We start from the raw sequence: 21,672 nt of genomic DNA, 5'->3' as shown, positions 1-21,672 counted from the left end.
AGAAAACGGATGCCTTTTTTAAATAAAGCTTTAATTAACAAAAAGTTATTTTTATATAAATTCTCTTAACAAAAGGATGTTAAAAATTTTCTAACGTCTTATACAGAATAATAAATAATCCTGTAATTTGATTTAAATTTCCCTTGAGGAAAACGAAAAACTCACAAAGTTTATAGCAGAAAGTTTAATAGCTTGTAAGAGTAATTAGTAATACAAAGATAATCAACACATAATATGCAATTTTATAAAACTGTGATACACATCTTTACAGTCCTAAATAAAAAATTCGATCTTTATACGAAAAAAAAAAGCATTTTGTTGAAGTATCTAAAAATTTAGCTATAAGATTTAAGATACAGATTAAAAATGATTTTGATGGATTATAATCTCTCAAAATACTTACGCGCATAGAAACCTCAAGCATGATGAGTAATGCTTCAAAAAGTTTTGACATTTTAGCAATCAATTTGAGCATTCTACATAACTATTTTGATGGTCCAACAAAATTTAATTTTGGATCTGTATCTAATTAAATTTTAGAAGCTTTAGCAAAATTCTTTCCGTATAGAAACCGATGTATGAGTCGTTGATACAAATTCGATCAATTTAACAATATGACACGTGATATCGATAAATATTTATCACGAACGAGAAGAATACGATGTCAATAAAACCCACTAATAGGAAAAATGTAAAGTGGATTTAACCTTTCTGGTTGCCATTAATGATTTTAAAAACATATGAAACCTGAAATAGAAAAATTTTCTCTAGTATTTACTGTGATGTTTTTTAACTTACTTTTTCCACGTAACGAACGGGAATACGAATCAGATGCACTGTACTATTTTTGTATATCGACGAACTTCGCAGAACAATTGCAGTTAAATTAAAGAGAATGATATCCGTAAGCTATAATCGGCTGTTCTCACGAGTTGGCTCTCTCTATCCAATCTCGCCTGCTTTAAACCAGGCGTAGTGGAAACGGTTTGAGTGCAGCGGACGGTTTTCGCATGGCGATTTCGAATAGAATTCAAAGGGAATTGGAGATTTTATGCGACACACGACGCGCGCCGAGACTTCCATGTGCTATATTATCCGTCAAATCTTCGTGATATCGAAAAATTCCTCAGGAAATTTTTAAACCGTTTGAGCTTAAAAAATGACATAAAAATTCTTTTAATGAACATCCGCGATGGAATGTTTTTTGCGAAATTCACTCGCAAGGAAATATTCGTGCGTATATACCCATATTACAGTAAAAGCGTTATAAATGTTTGCCACGACAAATATTAACCAAAGGTTAATACTTTTAAAAATGTCGATCACACACACAATTTGAGTTGTGCTCGAAAAATTGCACGGTCAATCGAGCGCACGATTCGCCGTCGATTGCGATTCTCGCCGAGCGTGGAATCGAACGAATGCACTTCGTTCTGGTGCGCAGGTAGAATGGGATTCGTGCGGCGCGGCGGCAGTGGAGAGCGCAGCGGCAGCGGCGGCGCGACGCGCGATGCGCGATGCGCGCACTGCCATTGCCTGGAGAGAATGCCTCAGCCGCGCGTCCCACAACAGTTTGCGAAAATTACTGCTGTCATTTGCCGCCGGCTTTGTTCTTAGCCGCTGGTGTGCCGGTGCACGTCCGTGCGCGTCCTCGTGTGGGTGCACCAGCGTTGCGATGTACCCCAACGCAGTATGATGGATGACGCGAACCTTGGCGCAAGAATAATGGCAGCTTCGGGGGACTCGAAGCACTTCTGAATACGACGGAAAACTTTATTACCGTACCGCGACACGAATTCTCGTAGAACTAACGACGACGACGACGACGACGACGATGTCGCACATGCGGATGTGTTAACCGCAGAAGGGTCGGAGATATGCAATTTGCCTCTATTTTATTAACAACTGACCACCAAATTGTGGCTAACTACAAATTAAAGTATTACTAATTACAAATCAGTATATATGAGTGAGTAAAAAGATTATTGATAATAAATTATTTGTTAGAAGAATGTATAAATATAATATATTTTAAAGTAAAACGTATTTATCTTATAATATATTATTATGCAATTATACATATAACGCAATAATCTTTTCCACGGTAATAAAATGTTTTTGTCATTAATTGTTTAATTAACATTTAATATTGGACAATGTTTTAAATGTTAAGTGTACAATATCCTGCTATTAACAAAAACATTCATGCTGAATAAATTGTTTATGTTATTTTCGAAATAACAAGAACAACAGGTGGATATAGTATCTGATTTAACACTATAATCATTTCAGTTGAGGAGAGAAGCGAATAAATGGATTTCATTATTTTACGTTGTTAGCATATTTATTATCTATATATGTGTATAACGTGTATCGCGTACCAGCTCTCGAAATATGTAATCTTAATGTAGCATTATCCGGCTTTAAATGAATATTAAACGTTGCTGTTAGTCGAAAATGAAATAATGGAATTTGTTCACTCGATTTAGCGCAAATAATATCGTAATAAGCAAGGCAAAGCGCTTGTATGAATCAATTTTACGGCAAAAAACACGAACAAAAACCTAATCAATAACTATATTGAAAGAAACGTAAACAAATTTGAAATTCTTCCATCATCGATATTCGAAGTATCGTGTACATACTCTTGTAAAATTATCTAATATTTACCTCGAGATATATCCCCGACGTAATTTTTTTTATATGTGGAATTAGATTTCCGCGGCAGAGTTTGGATGCTTTTCTTTTATCGTGGAAAAGATTAAAATCATCTGTGCTTTATCGGACCATTTCTAACAAGTGTTATTTCTTCTTTGAGAAACATTATTTTATGTATGACATTAGTCTATGCATACATCTCCATATGCATGTGCGCTATATAGCTATATCATACATAAAAGTAGATTATGTACAAAGGAAGATGTGGAAATTAGCTCTTTCGTGTTACAGTGAAGATTAAAAGAAAAAGAAGAAATTATATTTTCTTTGAACATTACGTATATCATGTGAAATTATCATAATTGTTTTGCGTGTAACTAATTTTTCTTTTAATTATCTTATTAATGTGTTTTTTTAATTTTTATATTTCTATATGTTTTATTAAGACAATTTTACTAATAGATCATTTTACTAATCTTTAGTAATAGAAAATACTTGATGTCAGTAATAATTTTATAAAACATTTTATTTTCGAATTGTAATTTTTTAGTTTTAATTTCTTGCAATTTTAAGATAATAATTATTTCATGTGTATAACGCTTTTTGCTTTCATTACTGAATAATTATTATAAATAATTCTATAATATTTTTATACAATTAATTTTGTTAATAATTATTGTCATAATTATCTTATCTAAATGATTTTCTGTGTAATTTCAAATTTCCAACGTATAGCCGCAAACCAAATCCACTAGTTCAGTTCGGATCATTAATGAGAATGTGTGGTCGCATACCATCTAAACAATCCCAAGTATTACGTTGTACTATCTTTGTTTTCCTTGGCAACATACGGTAGATTACGATATTCCTCGCCATGTCCAAACTGTGCAGCTGCCTTCGATAATGATGTAACAAAATTTCTGCATAGGTCCGGTGCGCGCAACGGGGGTCACGGTGCGTTGCACCCGCACGCACACGCGCCCGTACTTCCCTGTTGCCTCGATGGTATTGTGAGCGAGTATCTGCTCGAAGCAATTTCCTATCTACCTTCCTGTGCCCCTCTCTATCTCCTCCTTCCCCCTGCGCTGTTTCTCTCAAGCGTTCCGTTCCCCGTATGCGACCACCGATATCGTCCGTTAGTCCTGATCGGCTATGTGTTTCGACTTAATTGCTTCTCGTGGAATATTATCATTGCCGTTACGAAATATGAACCTTCGGTGTGCAATGAACTTTTCAATTTCATTAGAGCGAGATATCTCATTAGTATATTACATAATTAAATTTTTTTTTAAAGAATACGCATGAAATGAAGACAGCATCGATAAATTTTGGATTTTGAAAAGGGATTATGAATATATTCAGAGACATATGAATTTTATTCAAATAAATTGCAATATATTAACGATAAATTTGATTTATTTATTTTGTATACATAACATAATATTTGCTTATGTGGATAGTATTGTTCGAATGAAAGCTGACATTTCGTAACTTCGGATCTCTATTCTGTACATTTAATTATTTCCAGTCTTCGTTTTAATTCATTCGAAACTCCAGAACTTTTTGATTAAAAGGGAACTCCTCTATCAATTACAACAAAATTCTAAAAATAGGACGTCAACTTTGCAAAGGTGTTAAAGTTGAAGTGTAAGAACATTGCGCGAGTTGCAAATTGTATTAGTGATTTGCAGACATAGTTCGGTTTAGCAGGAAGTACCGCGAATATGGCGCGAAAGAGGGAAAGCGTGTCAACGCCATGGGGAGCATTTTATCGATTTATCCATTATCCGTTGAGTGATCTAACACGACGTCCGTCCATTCGTTAGCGCGGCACAACCTTCGCGATTAATTCCGATATCTCGCCTGACAAAACCAGCTTCAATTAAAAGCTGTCGCTGGCGTTTTAGTTGCGCCACGCGGTTGCCTGAAAATTCTGTTACACGTACCCGTTACATACAGTTAGTAACTGTTCATGTACGGGGTTTCTGAAAAGTTTACAGACTGAAGAAATGTCAGAAAAGATTAACTAAATAAACCGTGAAAGAATATTGGACATTTATGTTTTTTCAGATAATTGTATTTGTAACGTTATCAATATTGTGATGTGATTTACGATGCAAATTTTTCTAAATGTTTTTTAAATACGAAAAACTTTGAAGTTTTTCTTTTCTCTACGTTTTTATATTAAAAAATTTTTTATCTTATTTTCGAAAAATGTAGAAAATTTTTTTAAATTAATTATTATGAAAATATTGTTTAATAAAATCATATGTAGTGAAAAAATATTGATATCTATTATTTGTTAGTTACATCAATTTTGATATTTTTTTTATTTCTCTCTTTTTTTCATCATTTTGTTTTTACAGATACGATGAGAGAGAGAGAGAGAGAGATTAAAAAGTAAAACTAAAAACTAACTAATAAATTAAAACTAACTAATAAAATAAAACTATAAAAACTACATTAATAATATTGAAAATATATATACAAATTGGAAAATATATAAATTCGACGTTTTACAATTTGCATCCCGCAAACACTTTTTTGCAACCCCATAATTTCTAATTCTTTGAAACAAATGAATGTACACGTAATGGTAAAAGTGGTTGTATATCATTGCTGTAATTCAAAGCGGTGCGTGTCGCAAAGTCCGAATGTACCACTCATAACGCTGAATCTTTCATCTTCCACACACGCGTACAATGGGTGAAGCGCGAAACATTTTTATTTCTTTCTCGCGTGTCGTTCGCAGTCTCGCGCGCGTCGGCGCCAGAATCAGATTAGTAATTGCGAATCGCGGGGGTCGCTATCGTACATACATCTATGCTAGGATCTATCAAGCGCGAAATTAAGAATTCACGGGGCACAGGAGCTCGAGGCGTGAAATAATTTAGCGTTATATCGATGCGTAACACTGCACTGGTGTTACGTCGCGCCATCAACGACGCCGCACGTATCTGAAAACAGGCATGTTACATCGATAATCGCGTATACAGAATTCGTACAGAGCTCTCTCTCTCTCTCTCTCTCTCTCTCTCTCTCTCTCTCTCTCTCTCTGTCTTTCTCCCTTTTATTATCTCTCTTTCTCCTCTCTCTATCTCTCTACCTATTCGACGGGCGATCGATAAACTAGGCGGACAGAATCACCAAGTTTCGCACTATTCTCTGTCCATTCTGTGCGTGTGAAGCGAACCACGCGAAACCTAATGTTCCTCTTACGCGATTCGACCTGCCAACACTACATGGTACTCGTAACGAAGCGAGGAAGGATTCTGCCACATACAACAGTCTCATTCACAACCTCACCCCTATTCAGCTGGACCCTTCAACGAACAGGAATAAAAAAACCAAATCGAAGTTACGAGCTATTTATGAGCTTCCTGTGAACTAGAAAATTTAGGCCTGTCAGTTCCTTTTTTTTGTGGAAGTCTAAACATTTTCGTTTTTATTCGGCCATAAAAGGATTTGGATAACTTTTGAAGCTTGTAAAAAAGTCTTATAGTAATTTTAAGACACGTCTTTTTAGTTTGATGATCTGAATGAGAACCAACAACTTTTCGTAGGCTAATAAAAATGGCTATTGCTATACAAAATGTTGAAAATAATTCGTAATTCAAGATTTAAAAGGTTTAATAAAAGTAAAAAACATATACCATACTAAATTGAGTAAAAAATGCTTCATTAATATAATGGAAAAATACTTATTTTTATGAAAATTATAAACAATTTTCAATTATAGTATAAAAATGTAAAAATAGTTTATTTTTATTACATGTGTATTATATTACAATATTAATATATTACAATGCTATTACATTACATTATATGCATATGAAAACGTACGTGTACGAAGAATATTAAAAACATTTTTATATTCCATGTTTTTTCAACAAATTTAATTGTCAGCCTCTCTCTCTCTCTCTTTCTCTCATAGAAATATTAAAATAAATAAAAAAGCGTTTGTATGTGCTGTTGTACATAGAAATAGTCAGAGGCTCTTAATAACAGCGAGATATGTGTATAAATATATATATTAGGAGTGCGTATAGGTGCAAAATTAGGTAATGAGAATTAAAATGTCGAAACGTATTGACATGTGCCATTAAAATAACCGTAAAAAAGTTGAAGAGCAAATAAATCAGTCCCGCAAAGATGACTGATCTGCACAGTCATTTAGGCTTAGCAAACCCATGGACCCGAGTTTATCATACTACGGACAGCCACATATATATATATACACATACATGCACATTTACAAATCTAGTATTGTGAATGAAAATAGAAACGAAAAATAATATAGGCTAAGAAGGAAAGAAACAGAAATAGATTAAAAGTTTCAAAGAATAAAATTTGTATTAAATCAAAAATTTTTATTAAATTAAAAATATAAAAACTTACAAATGAAATAAATTGAATATATCCTCTTAGTATGTACCTAAATATTGTTTTATAAACTGTGATAGTTAAAAAGATTATTATTTCTTATGAAAAGAAATAATATTCTATTTATATACCGCCACAAATAAAATGTTTGATATTAAATAAGCCATTTTTCCACGAAGCAGATATTTATATATTATACCTGCATTCATATTTGACAAAGTACATTCATTAAGAAATTGCCAACATTAGAGAATTGCGCACGTCATTACACTTATGTAATATACATAGTTTTAGAATTGCTCTAGCAAAACATATTACTGAAAACAATGTACAATTTTAAATAATTATAAATTATTTCTATAGGAAGAAAATTATTTTAAATTTATTTTGAATTTCTTCTATTGATAATTTGCAGGTCTAAAATTTCACAAAAAAGAGGAAGCATAAGGCCCAATCCTTTTTTCCTTAGAAGTCGAATACCGCTAATCTACCTGTGTTAAAAAAAGAGTCTTAAAATACGAAAAATACGAGCCCTATTTTTAAGAACGTCTAAAAGAAATTTTTGTAACATTTTATGTGAGGTCTGCTATAAATCAATCCCTGGTAATATATCAAACGAATGTGCTAAACCTTTTTAAAGTTCGGAAGCTTAGTTTAGCTAGCTTTACTATTCGGATTTCTTCCGAATGCCAAATGAATAGGGAGTTTTTGCAATATCGTTTATCCAGATACGGTGGTATTAACTAATTAAGAAAAAGATAACGTAATTTTAGCGTTCACCGTATCTGGATCCACGTTATTGCAAAAACTCTTTAAATTTTTACAAATTTACCCGAAAAGTAATATCGAAATATATCGAAAACGCTAAAGCTAGAGTATCAAAATAAATGATTAAAAATTCTTTTAATTGAATGTTATAATTCTAATAAGCGTTGAATAAAATTAGCTCATTCAGTTTATCTAAAGCAATTCAGGCTTCTTGATCGAGAGTAAGACAACGAGAGTAGCGTCGTACAGAAATGTACGTGCCGTGTACTCCAAATTATCCATATTTGATATTATCCTATTTACGGATTATCCGTTCCATGTTATGGTAAATTGCTAATGACTAATGATGAAGATGAGAAATAACGTGCTCGGACAAAATGATTCATTATCGAGTCCCAGAGGTAAACGAAAATCGCAAATTATTTACGTGAACGTATTAAACAGCCACTCGTAAGCATCGCTGGGCGTATATTTATGCATATCACGAATAAATTACAGTTATACAGTAATGTTTGTTTGTGCCTCAATAAAGTACGGTATGTGCTTTGGATTGCCCGCGTTTCTCGATTATCCGTGCCAACCCCATTCTCAATTGCCCTGAATAATGAAGAGCATAATGTACATATATTTCTGCAATGTCTGTAATGTAAACAAATCATGTTTTTATTATATCCATCTGATTAAAATGTTTTATAGTTAAGTTCAAAAAATCGATAGAATCAAATTCTGTTTCATAAATATCAGATTGTTTGTCTGATGTTTTCGGTAAATTCTATCTCTCCATATTTCTTTTTCACTGCATTAGAAACACAATTGAATTAATGATTTATTTTTTTATTTAAATTGTGTTTTATATTTTCTGTCGAACAGGATATGATATTTTATTTCCGTTACATACAATTTCCATAGATATATAAGGATATTTCGTTGGATAGAAGATAAATTTATTTCAATGAACGGTATAAGTATATGTATAGAAAATTCGTAATGTAGATGAATATCATTCAAGATATGAAAAAAACGCAAAAGAAGCAGATGTTCTTTCTGTATCATAAATAGCCTACGAAAATATATAAGCTTTGATTTATTTCTTCATTATTTGTTATCGGTTTTTCTAAACAATACTCTATATTTCAGTGCTTATTGACGAACCTCTCCTCAAAGAAACGGAAAAAAACCCACGCGACAAAAACAGCACAAGATTCCCGTACAAACTTGTCCATTCGGTAAAACGTCCATTCTAAAAAACGTAATGTGCGTGTGTATGTGTGTGTATTTTTACACGTATGTGACATGTACGAGGAGGACTGTCGAATAAACCTCTGCGAGGAATCCTTAGGGAACATGGGGCCGTTATCAGTGTAAGCTCGTACGGACTCGACCGTTCGAGGCGAGATCGTGGAAAAAGAGCGGTGGCGCAGGGTCGTCAGAAAGGGGATGGTTTTTCTACGAGGGAAAAAAACCAGAGTGACCGTAGCTCCGAGAATACACCCGGTTCGAAGATGTTCGCCGACGACGGTTAGAGAGACACGGTATATGAGAACTTTGCTACTTTCGGTAGCGCACAGCCACAGTTCTATTCACTTTTCTCATTAAGCAAATCTCAGAAAGAGAAAACGAGCTCGCGAGTAGAACTTTCGGCGATAAGGCTGAGGAACACGCGGAAGCTGCGCCTTCGTCTCCTTTACATCGAGTAGTTTAATTCCTTCCTTCGAAAGTCGGCGCTTTCCTACGCTCTCTTCTCCCCTCCCTCTCCCCTCCCTCTTCCCTCCCTCTTCTTGTATTAACACGATGCTTTTAAACGCCGAAGCAGGCCATCGTCGTCTTACTCGGGAATCTCTATATTACGTAGGCTCACCGCGTTACCTATGCCGCGACTTATAAATAAGAATGAACGTATTAGTATGCGTACAGTATAACGCAGTGGAATCAGCAATACCTTCGCCATGTATGCTTCTTATCGATTCGCTATTCTCGGTGTCGTTGAATTCAGAATTCCGCGTCGATCTCTTCACGCGTGCGGAAAACAGACTAGAGCGTAATTAAATGCGGAAATACAATATCTGTTTTTTATCTGCTTTCACGTTCATTAATATGAAAAAGAATGGAAATCATATATTTCCTATTTCTTCGTACTTTGTATGCATGTACGTAGGATATATTTCCTGGTAGAAATTTCATACATTTTTTTTAGCAGCTACTAGACAGTTATATTAACTCTGTCTAGTAACTGAAAAATAAAATTACTTATAATTGAAATCTCAATCAAGATATAATGCTTTGTCTGCAGTTATTGCGCACAAAAGATGTATAAAATCCAAACCCATTTACTGAACAAAAACGGGACAATAAATGTACTGCGCAGTATTTTATAACTAATAATAATTTATTAATACTAGATAATAACTGGAAAGATGTCTGTGCAAATTGCATATATTTTTACCAGGAAAACTGCTTTAGCCACTGAATAAAATTCTATCAAATTTTTGTCCATTTCCTACGCAGTACACGGTTATGAACGAGCACAGTTGAAAGTCAATCTCTTGAGTTAAATAACATTTTATTATTCTTAACTTCCATCTCCATGTATGTCAAAATGTAAATCAACTCATTTTTGTGGTTGCTTTTGAAGTAAACAACGTTCATATTAACATGATGCACTTAGTTAATAATAAACTAAATTTGAATTAAATTTAATATATTTCCTTGAATTAAATTATTTAATTCCATTGTTTTAATTAAATTAATGGATAAATTGAGTAAAAGCACTGGCGACCTATAGAAATGATTAAAAATCACTTAAATTAGGTATAATTTAACATTATGAATTTAACAATATATTATTACAATACAGTAACGTAATAGCTAGACAGTAACTAGAAGGGTGCTGAGAAAACTGTAAATTTTTCTATCAGGATTATGCATTAGTAGATTTATGAGAAAAATTTTATGCACATAAAATCTTCAAGACTTCAGAATTACATTCTAGGATATCAGGGCAAGGATTGTTCTGAAAGTGTTATAATTTCCAAGATTATGATCTCTACAACTTTTGGTGGGTTTTTAGACTTCGATTTTTCTTCTCGCTAATTTCTGCTTCTCGCACTATGACTTTTCGGTGCTTCGCACGTTTCGCTCGCGCGAAATCACGTCACGAGCTTTGCGGTGAGCAAATCGAACGGTATCGATTTCAGTTTCACGTAGAGCAGAGCGTAGCAGCGGACGCCGGCCTCAATCGCGCTTCGGCCGATTTCAATCGAATCGATCTGAACCACTGATTAAAACCGATCGTAAGCATGCCGGCTGGTCGGAGAGTGTATGTATCGGTGGATTTGGATGTATCTCGGCGAGCCAACTATCTCGTCAATGAGATAAAGCTCGAATGGACTAAAGGAAGAGCCGTCGTGCGAATACAGTGCTATCCGGTGAGGTGGTGGGCGAGAGCATCAGGGGGAACGGTAGGAAGAGGGAAGATAATAGGGGGAAAGGGGATGAGTGCAGGAATCCGACTCGCGAATGCGTTTATCTCGATCCGCCGAGGTCGCGTTACATGTTCGCCACTGAGAAGCATTTCATCAATGTCATTCGCCCGCAGCCTTTCTCATCCCCCTTCTACCGTTCTCTTTTCCACTTCCCTTCCGTTCCCTTTCGCCTTTTGTTTCCATTTCTTTTCCCACTTGCTCGTTATCTCGCTTTCACTCTTTCTCTCCGTTTTTCGTTTCGTATCTTTCTTTCTTCGCATCTCTTTGTTTACCCTTCCTTTCCCTCCCTTCCCCTTCCCCCCCCCTCTCTCTATTTCTCTTATTCCTTATTCGTATTTTCTTCCTTTATAGACCTCTCTATGCAGTTTTGTTTTCCTTCCAATCTCTCTCCCTCTCTTTTTATTTTGACAACGACGTACGGAACGCGAATATTTCCTCGCCTTTGCTCAGTGGGTTTGGTATCGGAGCGGACGTGTTTCGTTTAAACGAGAGACGGTAGGTAGAAACGACGATGCTGTCGACGAAGCTGTCTGTGGCGATTCGTCGTCGTCTCGAAAACGAACGTGGTACATCCTGCCGAGCGAACAAATGTGTGCGCTCTTAGAGTCTTCGGGTATCATAAATAATACTCATCGGTTTTTATAGCGAGCCATTATAACTCAACGACAAGTCATTGAACACAGAGAAACAATCGTCTCTTAACTCATTCTTTTAAATTATTATGACCGAAGAGAGTGGAGTTAACTCGACTGAATGTGACGACTGAATGTGACGACTGAATGTAATAACATCGTGATATTTTTAACAGAGAAGAAATTTTTTAATTCTTTTTTAACAATTAAAATTATCCCTATTTTTGTGATTTTACTTTATACATATATTTTTACATCTCTTTTTACATAATTCAAACAAAAAATATTTTTTAAATAATGTTAATTCAAAGTTAATATCTAGTATTTTAATCTGAAATTTTTAGTGTTATAATTCATAAGATTACAACTTGAACAAATTCGATAAACAATACTCTTTTTGCCGTCTTATCAAAGAAATTAATTTCACATATTCGCTTCAAATTAATCATAGAAGTTATAATTAAAACTATATCCGGTGATACTGAGACCCCTTATATATGAAATTTGTATGCTTCGCATGTTCTTGAGTCATGTTGCGATAAAATCGCACACATGGGCGCAATTTTTTTCGGAAGTCGGCGAAAGAAATTTACTTGTGCCGGTGAATGCGCAATCGTTTTTTCTGCGATCTTTGTCGGAGATAAATCCAACTCACACGAGTTCCGCTTGTCTATCGGGAAGATCGCATTCAGCGTGAGCACAAGATGAGAGTCGGACTGCCGCATTTAACGCTAAATGGGCGATGAGAATGTCGACTGATGAAGCATTTGCGTGTAGCGTTTTTTCACACGGATAAGATTTGGCACGATTATACCCGAAAGAATTGTTGGAAAGCTGACACCCGTGTCGGACCGATTTTTCTACCCGCACACACGTTACACTTTGTTCGAAGAAAGTGTGAACCAAAATATAATGCAAACATTACATATTTGCATTATATGTATATATTTTTACATAAAATAATAATTGAAAAAAGTAATAATTTCTTATACGTATAGATTTTCGATATACCTATTATGTACATATTTTTACTAATATATTATAATTCTTTCTTTTTTTACGTATTTTTATCTAAATTATTAGCTGTTATTAGTTACTTATTATTAGCTAAATTGAGTGTATCAGTGATACACTTACGTTCACAGGAACTCTTTCGTTTATTTTATTTTCTAAACATGCCAGAAGCGTTACTGTTCTCTCCCGAATTGTTCTGTATAACACAAGACTGTGCTTCGCGTATTAAAGCGAGTCTGTTTCCGGTGTTAACACTTGTCCACGTGTATCGCGAAGTGTGTAATACAATCGCGATAATTCGCCGTGTAGTACAATTATTGCGGAATTAACCGCGTCTCAAGGGCGTGGCTTTGCTGACTTACGTTATGCGGCAGTGCGATTATTACGACATTAATTTCATTTTATGCTTCCTGTTGCAGGTCCAAAGGCGCGGAATAATTCGAAACAACGGCTCGCTTCGTCTCTCCTGCAGAAAACAATCCTCCGTTATTAGACGACTGCAATAAGCGTAATCGCCGGCTCGAAAGTAACGTGAGTATCAAGTATACTAGATCGTCATCCTCTCTTGCTATATTCGCAGATTCTACGCCGATCTCTTGACGATCGTTTTTGAAGCGTGTTTTCGTTCCATGCTACTTTCACGGAGAGAAAATTTCTCATGGAATTCTATTTTCCTCTTTTCTATTATTGTTCTCCTTTACCTGGCCCGTTCAATGTTAGTTTTTCGCATTGACAGTGGATGTAGAATATGGTGTGCTTTAAGAAAGAGAACCTGAAATAGGATTATCCAGACTGACTTGCTTACCCAAGTAGTACGAGAGTTCAAACAGCATCTTCTAAACTGTTCGTCTGATTTCTGTTGTCTTGATAGTCGGCATTATTTTGATGGGCGGTTTTACTTATATTACTATGCGCGCAAAGCTCATAATTATGATTTATACTCTTTCTCCGCTATCTACTCTCCAAACATCCTGCAGTTTATACATAATAGCGCGAGTTGTAATATACCGTTGCGGTGAGATGGTACTCGAGACATTACTTCTGTGTCTATCATCTATCACGGTACGCTGCACACGAACCAATTAATCTTAATTGTACATTGGTATTGTACAGGAATGTGTTTGAGAAGGAACAATTACTTGTTCTGCTTTTCGCGAACAGAGTGCTATTATCTTTTTTTTTTCACGTAATACAAACTGTGATACAAACGCGATTCTGTATTTAAGGATAAATGTACGTACAAAAATTGCGGCGACTGAGACAACTTCTGTTTCGATACCGAAATGCGCCAACCAAAGTTAAATTTTTCAAGCCACTTGTGCGAATGCGATTTGCCTCTCCATTGGCACAATTTTTGCAATACACTTCTGAATACTCGCCATCGTTTACGCCCGAACTGGTCGAGCTTTTCATCGAAACAGAATAGTAGTCGACATGAAAGGGCAAAAGAGACGGAAAGAGGAAAAAAAGAAAGAATAAATGGAGAGGCAGTCTGTATGTTATCGAACGAATACGTCGATGTGTCGAAGCAAAATCGACATTCCAACTACTACGCGTGAATTTTTATATACGCCAGACGGAAATTTGGGATAGTCGGTCTTAAGGAAGTTCCGGGAAAAATAAAAATTTGAATGACAGCACGCCTTTGCTTTGTTCTAAGAAAATTGAGGAAAAAAGGAGTAAAATAAGATACATATTGCGATGTTAGAACCGAAGGGGATAAAAGATTAAAGAGGAGGCAATCTCTCATTACCAAGAAATTGCGCCGGAAGTTCTAAACTATCAGGTATCCGAACTGTTGCTAATGGCATGTGTTTCTAATCACTAGGAGTGCGCCGGGCAACAGAAATTTTCGAGAGAAAAGATCCGACATTTGAGTCTCTTCGCGTCGGAATTGAATTTAATTTTAGACCAGCTGATCATTCAGGACTATTTTCGATTACTCTGAATTTTCAAGTGCGATATTTCGGCTTATCCGAATCTGGTATACCGATAACAACCGTTCACTTAAACTTCGCTATGTTTCCCGATTATTTTTTATTTAACTTCGATATGAATTTTCCATTTCGCGTCAAAGTTACTCGTCCAGCATGGCCTCTTGTAGAACCGAATAGAATCCCAAAAGATAATCAGGTTTCTGACCTGTGTTCATAAAGGGACAAAAATTTTAAACCGCATTTTCAGACCCGACGGGTTCGTCATATACGTTATTAATTGTCTTCGAGTCTTTAAGATGCCGTCGAAAAAATTAGGTAATTAAGATGGCTGCTTGTCGCTGCATCTCCCGCCGTACACACCCCGTTCGTTGCTGCACTCTCTCCTTAGTCCTTTGCTTCTTTGGTCGAGACGAGGTTTTTACCGCGCTGGATGCTGCAACCGCTATGATATTGCATGCTGACGGAATTTTGATACCCGCCGTACGTGCCGTATATGGATATGGATATCCGCTAGTGCCTATTTCACGATTCTTAATCCTCAGCGAGGTCACTCGAACTTCGTACCGTCGAAAAACGTTGCCGTAACGAATAGCAAAACGTAAAAAAAGATAAAATCATTTTTTTTAAGCGTGTGGAATCATGTAGATCCCATTATACCGAAAACGGAGCAAAATTTATGATACATGCAGAAGGCTAGACTGTTTGGTAGTAGAGGAGTATTCAGCTCGAGACGCTTTTGAACAAACAAACCTTTCTTCGGATCAATTTCAAACAGGGAAACCATTTTTCAAACAGAAATTGTATTGACTGCTGAACTCTTATGCTGCCCGCCTATAGCGTAACTATTGTCAAAAATACAATAGCTCGCCATTCATAAGTATAGCAAAAAAAACATCAAGTTTAAATCTGTCTCGCATTCAAAATTAATTATTTTTTTTATGAATTATTCTAGTAAACTTACATGCCTTAATTAAACATCTTATGTTTGGCGCTTTTAAGTATGCATGACAAACTGTTGTTTCAAAGTTGTTAATCCTTAAATACGGGTATCAATGGGGATATTCAAATTATGCAACAAAGCCGTATAGTGTAAAATTAAGCTAGAACGTTTAACTAGATTTCACTTTAATATAACTTTTAACTTGAGAATTAATTATACAACGTTGTAATATTTGAAAGAGCGCAGTAATAAGAATATAGAATAGAAATAAATCAGCATTACATTAAAACTTTATTAAGCAAAAAACATTCCTTAATTAGATAAAGAATCCAGAACTTAAAGGATAATCGTAATTTTGAAATATTCTATATAAACTCTTATTTCTCTTTATCTGACATCGTCAGAAGACCGAAGAAACTTATTTTCGTTATCGCAACGAAATAAGAAACGCTGGTTTCTCCATCATTATAGCTGCGATTAAGACAAGAAAATTACTTCAATTTGATATAAATGTTCATGGAACGATGTTATCGTTAAAAATTTTGAAAGAATCGGACTTCATTAAGATAACTTTCTTTTAAATATAATTTTTCTTTTTAAAATGTCCGATAAAGAAACGTAAGAAGAGAAGATGAAACGTACATATAATGTCCCCGAAATTACCGTCACGTTTTTGAGTGAAGTAAATAGTGATTTTGGACTCGAGAATCTCGAGATTAAAAAACCTCGGGCACTTCGTCGGGAGTGTCCGTGGTCCAGGCGAATGCCGGGATGCCGGTATCGAACGAAAATGTCGAGAAGGGAAGGGAAGCGACGTATCGCCGACGGCGAGATCAAGAAAGAGCGCGTCTCGTACCACCGCGATAACTGGCGTGATTCCAATGGACAAAGCGAGCAGGGTGGCAAGAAGGGCGAAATAGAAGCGCGGACACAACATCCGAAAACGAATCCAGTCATTCTCGAAATAGGCACCTGGAATGCCGGTCCTCGGCAAGAGCTATTTCTTCTATCAGACTTCGCGTTCCATGTCACCCGTTCTGTCTCTTTCCTTCTTTCTCGCTATGCCTGTAATCTGTCTCGATCCTTGACTGCGCATGCCATTATCCTCGGCTATCATTAATCCCCTCAACCGCTGTAGTCGAATTTAGATAACGCAACCGATTGGTGGGCTCTAATAAAGAAATGATGCCATACTTATGTTAATGGATCGGTAAGCCACTTAGACCTTTATTCCATAGCGATAAGAAAGACATGAATGCTCCGTAAAATTATAAAGAAATCAGAGATGCAGTTAGCGATTCCTCTTGCATTCTTTTCAAATGTCTTATCAAGTATTCGCAATAAGGATTGCTTTGATCTTTCTATAATTGCTTAAAATTAAAGTTCGTTATCGCGCAATCATTTTTTAAACAAATTTCTTTTTTTATATATTAATATAAAATTATTATCAATATATATATTAATATTTATGTTTATATCAGGTACACGTCTAATAAACTCTCTTTCGGTATAAATTTCCGAAAAGTTGAAAGTCCTTCGAATATTATCTCATCCCCTTTTCACGTAGAAAAGAGAGTATCTGCGATGTAGTACTTGAAATTAAAAGGAGTTCCACCGACAGCCTTCTATGTCGTTTCATGTAATCATTTTCGCGCGCATCACTTTGTTCCTGGGAACAAGCAAATATCACGCGGCGGTACGATTGCACCTTTCCACCCACACCTCTCCACAGCAACGAAGTTGAAAAGACCATTCGTGCGATCTCGGAAGGCATACCGAGATAGAACGGAATGGCGGGCGATGGCAAAGGAGGCGAAGCAGCGGAGATGGAGGCCACCGAGAAAGATACCGATGGCATTTAGTAGCTTCGCTCGGAACGTTTTAGATAATGACTGGGTGGATTACTAGGTCTAGACGGGGAAAGGGGGGAAGGCCTTTTTTCCTCTCGTTCGATTCCGCCGCCGCCGTTGCTCGGGTGAATCGAAACGAGGAGTGGAAACTGGACGCTAGAAGATCGGAGAACGAATAGCGAGAGCGAGAAAGAGTAAGAGACATTGAAAGATCGACTGAAATGTAGGAAGAAACGAAGACGAAGGTGGTCAGTCGCGTCCTGACGATAGCGAGCTTTCATCCGGAGGCATTATTCACATCGTTTGCCAGACAAACGAACGAGGCGGAAAATTCGCAGTAGTGAGAAACATTGCGTTTTCGAGTGCGTCGTCCAAAAAAGAGGAGTCCGCGATGTGTGTTGCCATCCCTTCGCCACCCCGTTCCAACGTGTAGTGATGGGTACTGCGCCGGTTCGTTCGGTAGCCTCAATTTTTGTCTCTCCTCCGTTTTTTGTCCGACGTTTCTCTATTTGAGCACCTTTTTCCGGTAGTCACAACGAGAGTACCGTGCGTATTGTATCGTTTGCGGATCTCGCGAAGAGAGGTGGTATCATCAATACAGAAAAGAGTTGACCAACGAACACAGAGTGATTCACTAAAATTGGTATATTTAAATATCGGGGATTGAAAGTTAAACGAACTTTTTCAATCTCTGGTTTTTCACGGGTTTTTTCTCCCCCTTAAATGTAAAGTTCTAATTATTCTAATGAATGTTGTCGTATGGAAAAAGATTTAAAGCGATTTAAAGGAAGTGATTTAATGAAATGTTCTAATGAAGAACCGTTTAAGGAAACCTGAAGCCGCAATTGTTCCGATGTCGCAATGAAGAAATATTTATAGAAATCTGAAGTTATAATCGTTTTAATGATTCGTGAAAATAAAAAAATATTTGCTTTCTTAAAACATTAAGTATAGATATGCTTCTCTATTGACAGCAATTTCATTTTAGAAGAAGATATTGTTTTATTTGAAATTAAAAATAAAAATTAAATAATCAATTATTATTTGTTGGTATTATGATTAGGTACATTTCAAAGATAAAATAATAAAAGTAATATTAATTATATAAATTTAAAGACTACTTAATTTTTTAACATTTCATATTCGAAATTCGTATAATGGTGTATTCAAGAGGGATATATAGATAACCTGATTCTAATCGGTTATTCTATATAACGAAGAATTTTATAGGGAAGAAATGAAAAAAAAATGCTGAGTGTGCAATAGTTTGAGCTCTGCGAAAACTGGCTCTGCTACTGTTTTCTTTCTTTCTATTTCTTTTCGTTGAATGTGGTCGCGTATGTAATCGAAAAATATGAATTTGCGGACGATAACAAAAGAGCAGAATTGTTTTAGGAAAAATTGAATGCGGCGCAACGTTGTGCTCGAACACGTGCGAAAATTAGATTCGTGCGCTGGATTGTTTCACGACTTTCTTTTTTTTCAAGTGCGTTTTTATACAATAACAGGAGATAGGAACAAAACGTAAATTAAAAGTAAGAATGTACAGAACGATTTTAAATCTATACTTTTGACGCAGATAAACAAAATGACGAAGAGATTAACAAAATATTTCCCAAATATGTTAAATCTTCTTAATTTTTAATGTTTTACAATACTATTTATGCTTAAAATCTTACTAACTTCATGATACTAAAATAATTTTTATTCTTTTTATAATTTGTCATTTTTTGATAGAATTTATATTATGGATAATTCCCGGAAAAATATGCATACCTTTATAAAAATACTATATCTTATAATCCAGAATCCCATGTCATACAACATTTTAATAGCTTATATTGGAAATTAATTAAAAGATCCTGTTATCGAAATATCGAGGTCACAATAAGTTTCGTATTATAAACAAGCATTCAATTCGTCAAAATATGCTATTAAATTATTGTACGTTATTGTACATCTTGCACATTAACACAAAGAACAATATATGCGTTTATGTAATACGAATAATATAATAATAAAATAAAATGTTTTTTATTATTGTGGTAAAAAATTTCCAATGATAAAATTCAAAATTTATTGTTTATAATAATATAATTTATTGTTTATAATAATATTTAACGAGTCCTACATTTATTAATAATTTATTACCATTGAAAAGTTATTACGGTATCCAGTCTTTTCAATTAGCTCGCGATCGAATCTAAAATCTCGATTACGAATATAAAATTTTCACGGGATTTACTTAGGGATTACATACTTCGAGCTAGAGTACCGAATTTTTTTTCATTTGTGCGAAATCGAATATAATCACTGGTGCAGAATATGAATTCGTGCGCGATTTTACTCATGCTATCTAAATAAGATCAACGAGCTTTTCAACAAGGTAAAGCGAGAGGAACCAATTACACAAGTTATAAATACGATACGATGCATTTAGAAAACAGACGTGAGAGGGATCATCACGATTGTATTTGTATTGGAATTGAAATGCACACGCACACCGGTGATCACTTCGGAATACCGATTACGTAAACTTGATAAAGCTGGTGTAGGGTGGCCAACAAACTCATTCGACGCTCACTTTGATGCTTTTTAAATACAGTACAGCGCAAGGTAATTAAAGGTTGCGAACGATGCTTTCGGAAAGAGGAATGGACGATACGAACGAGAAATAGAAGTTAATCCCCAATGTGATGGTTTCCAAAGAGCCACCGAGTATCGCGCGAAAATGTTACCGGAGAGTGTTGGTCGTTGCTTCGAATTAAAGTTGCGAGCATGTAATAAATATTCACAGGTTTAAATGCGCGTTTTTGTTTAATGGAAATGAGGAGCTGAATGAAATTATTTAGGAAATATATAATTTCGCGTGCAATTACCATGCGAGAAAATAATAATTCGAGCATAACAATAAAGCGAATATTTCAATTAATATGTACATAATTTATGTAATATTGAAACAATACAAGACTTTGGCAGTTTTTATTTGTTATTTTATGAACGCCATTTGAAGTAAATTTGTTCGTGTTTGCTCGCTAGCTTAGTTTAGATCGAACTTTACTTACTTTTAGTAAAAATTATATTGGAAAAAGAAATTTATTTATTAATTTTTACTGAATTTTTTTCTGAAAATTACAAAGTTTTAGCATCTTTACCAATTATTATTTTACATAATATTTTATTTTTTACATTTTATATTTTGATTTCTATTTCATTATATTTTAGTCCTACCTTCGTCAATTAGTTATAATTATAATTTTACTTATAAAACTTATAAGTTTACTTCATTACTTAAGTAATGAAAAAAACAATTGTCCTGTAATTAAAATATGTTGGTAATTGTCATTTTATTGTCATTTTACTAAAATAATTATCTAACTAACCGAGAATAAGAAAAGTGAATCTATAATATAATGCACAGATAGTAGGTACTAAATGCGATTATGCATCTTATTTCTCGTGAAATGCTTTCGATATAACGTATCATGACGTCCACGACATTGTGTATTGGGTTTCCAATCGAAAGTGGCGATTGCAATTCGAGGTGACAGTTAAAGGCTTCTTATATACGCTCAATACTCACCTGCAGTCAATACTTATAGCTTTCACTTGGAATGGAGAATAGATAAAAATGATGTTTCTTAAATATACAAGCTTTCTAGATGGATGGTTAGTTCTTTGTAACAATGAAAATTAAAATGTTTATTTTCTATAAACATTGAATTACATTTCTTCGAAGGGGTTTATCCTTTCTGAAATATACATTGTGTTTAGTTAAAAGCTTGAGATTAGTTCCAGATTTTTCCGTTTCAAACCATTAAGATTAAGAAAACGGGTCTTGTCACGTGCGAAGGAACGATAAATCATTGGAGAAAACAGATAAAAAAAAAGAGATGTAAAGGCAAAACAAGATATAGGAATGTAAAGTTTATATTACTTACTTAAGAGAAAATAGCTACATTTTTCACAGATTGCATAATTAAGTAGTTTAGATATTTGCTTACGATT

At 35.0% G+C, this 21,672-nt stretch overlaps 1 protein-coding gene across 2 annotated transcripts in view; it reads left to right on the top strand.

The window, feature by feature from the left end:
• Positions 1-21,672, top strand: part of LOC108721334 (uncharacterized) — a 139,097-nt gene that overhangs the window by 79,963 nt on the left and 37,462 nt on the right. For both annotated transcript variants that reach the window (XM_018445837.1, XM_018445838.1), the window contains one exon: positions 13,357-13,468. The gene's annotated coding sequence lies outside the window, so the exon portion shown is untranslated. The remainder of the gene's footprint in view (positions 1-13,356; positions 13,469-21,672) is intronic.

The sequence above is a fragment of the Mycetomoellerius zeteki genome, unplaced genomic scaffold, assembly GCF_001594055.1.
Source record: "Mycetomoellerius zeteki isolate Tzet28-1 unplaced genomic scaffold, Tzet1.0 scaffold167, whole genome shotgun sequence".
Lineage (NCBI taxonomy): Eukaryota > Metazoa > Arthropoda > Insecta > Hymenoptera > Formicidae > Mycetomoellerius > Mycetomoellerius zeteki.
Note: the sequence above shows the minus strand (reverse complement) of the source record. Positions and strands in the feature narration are given on the sequence as shown.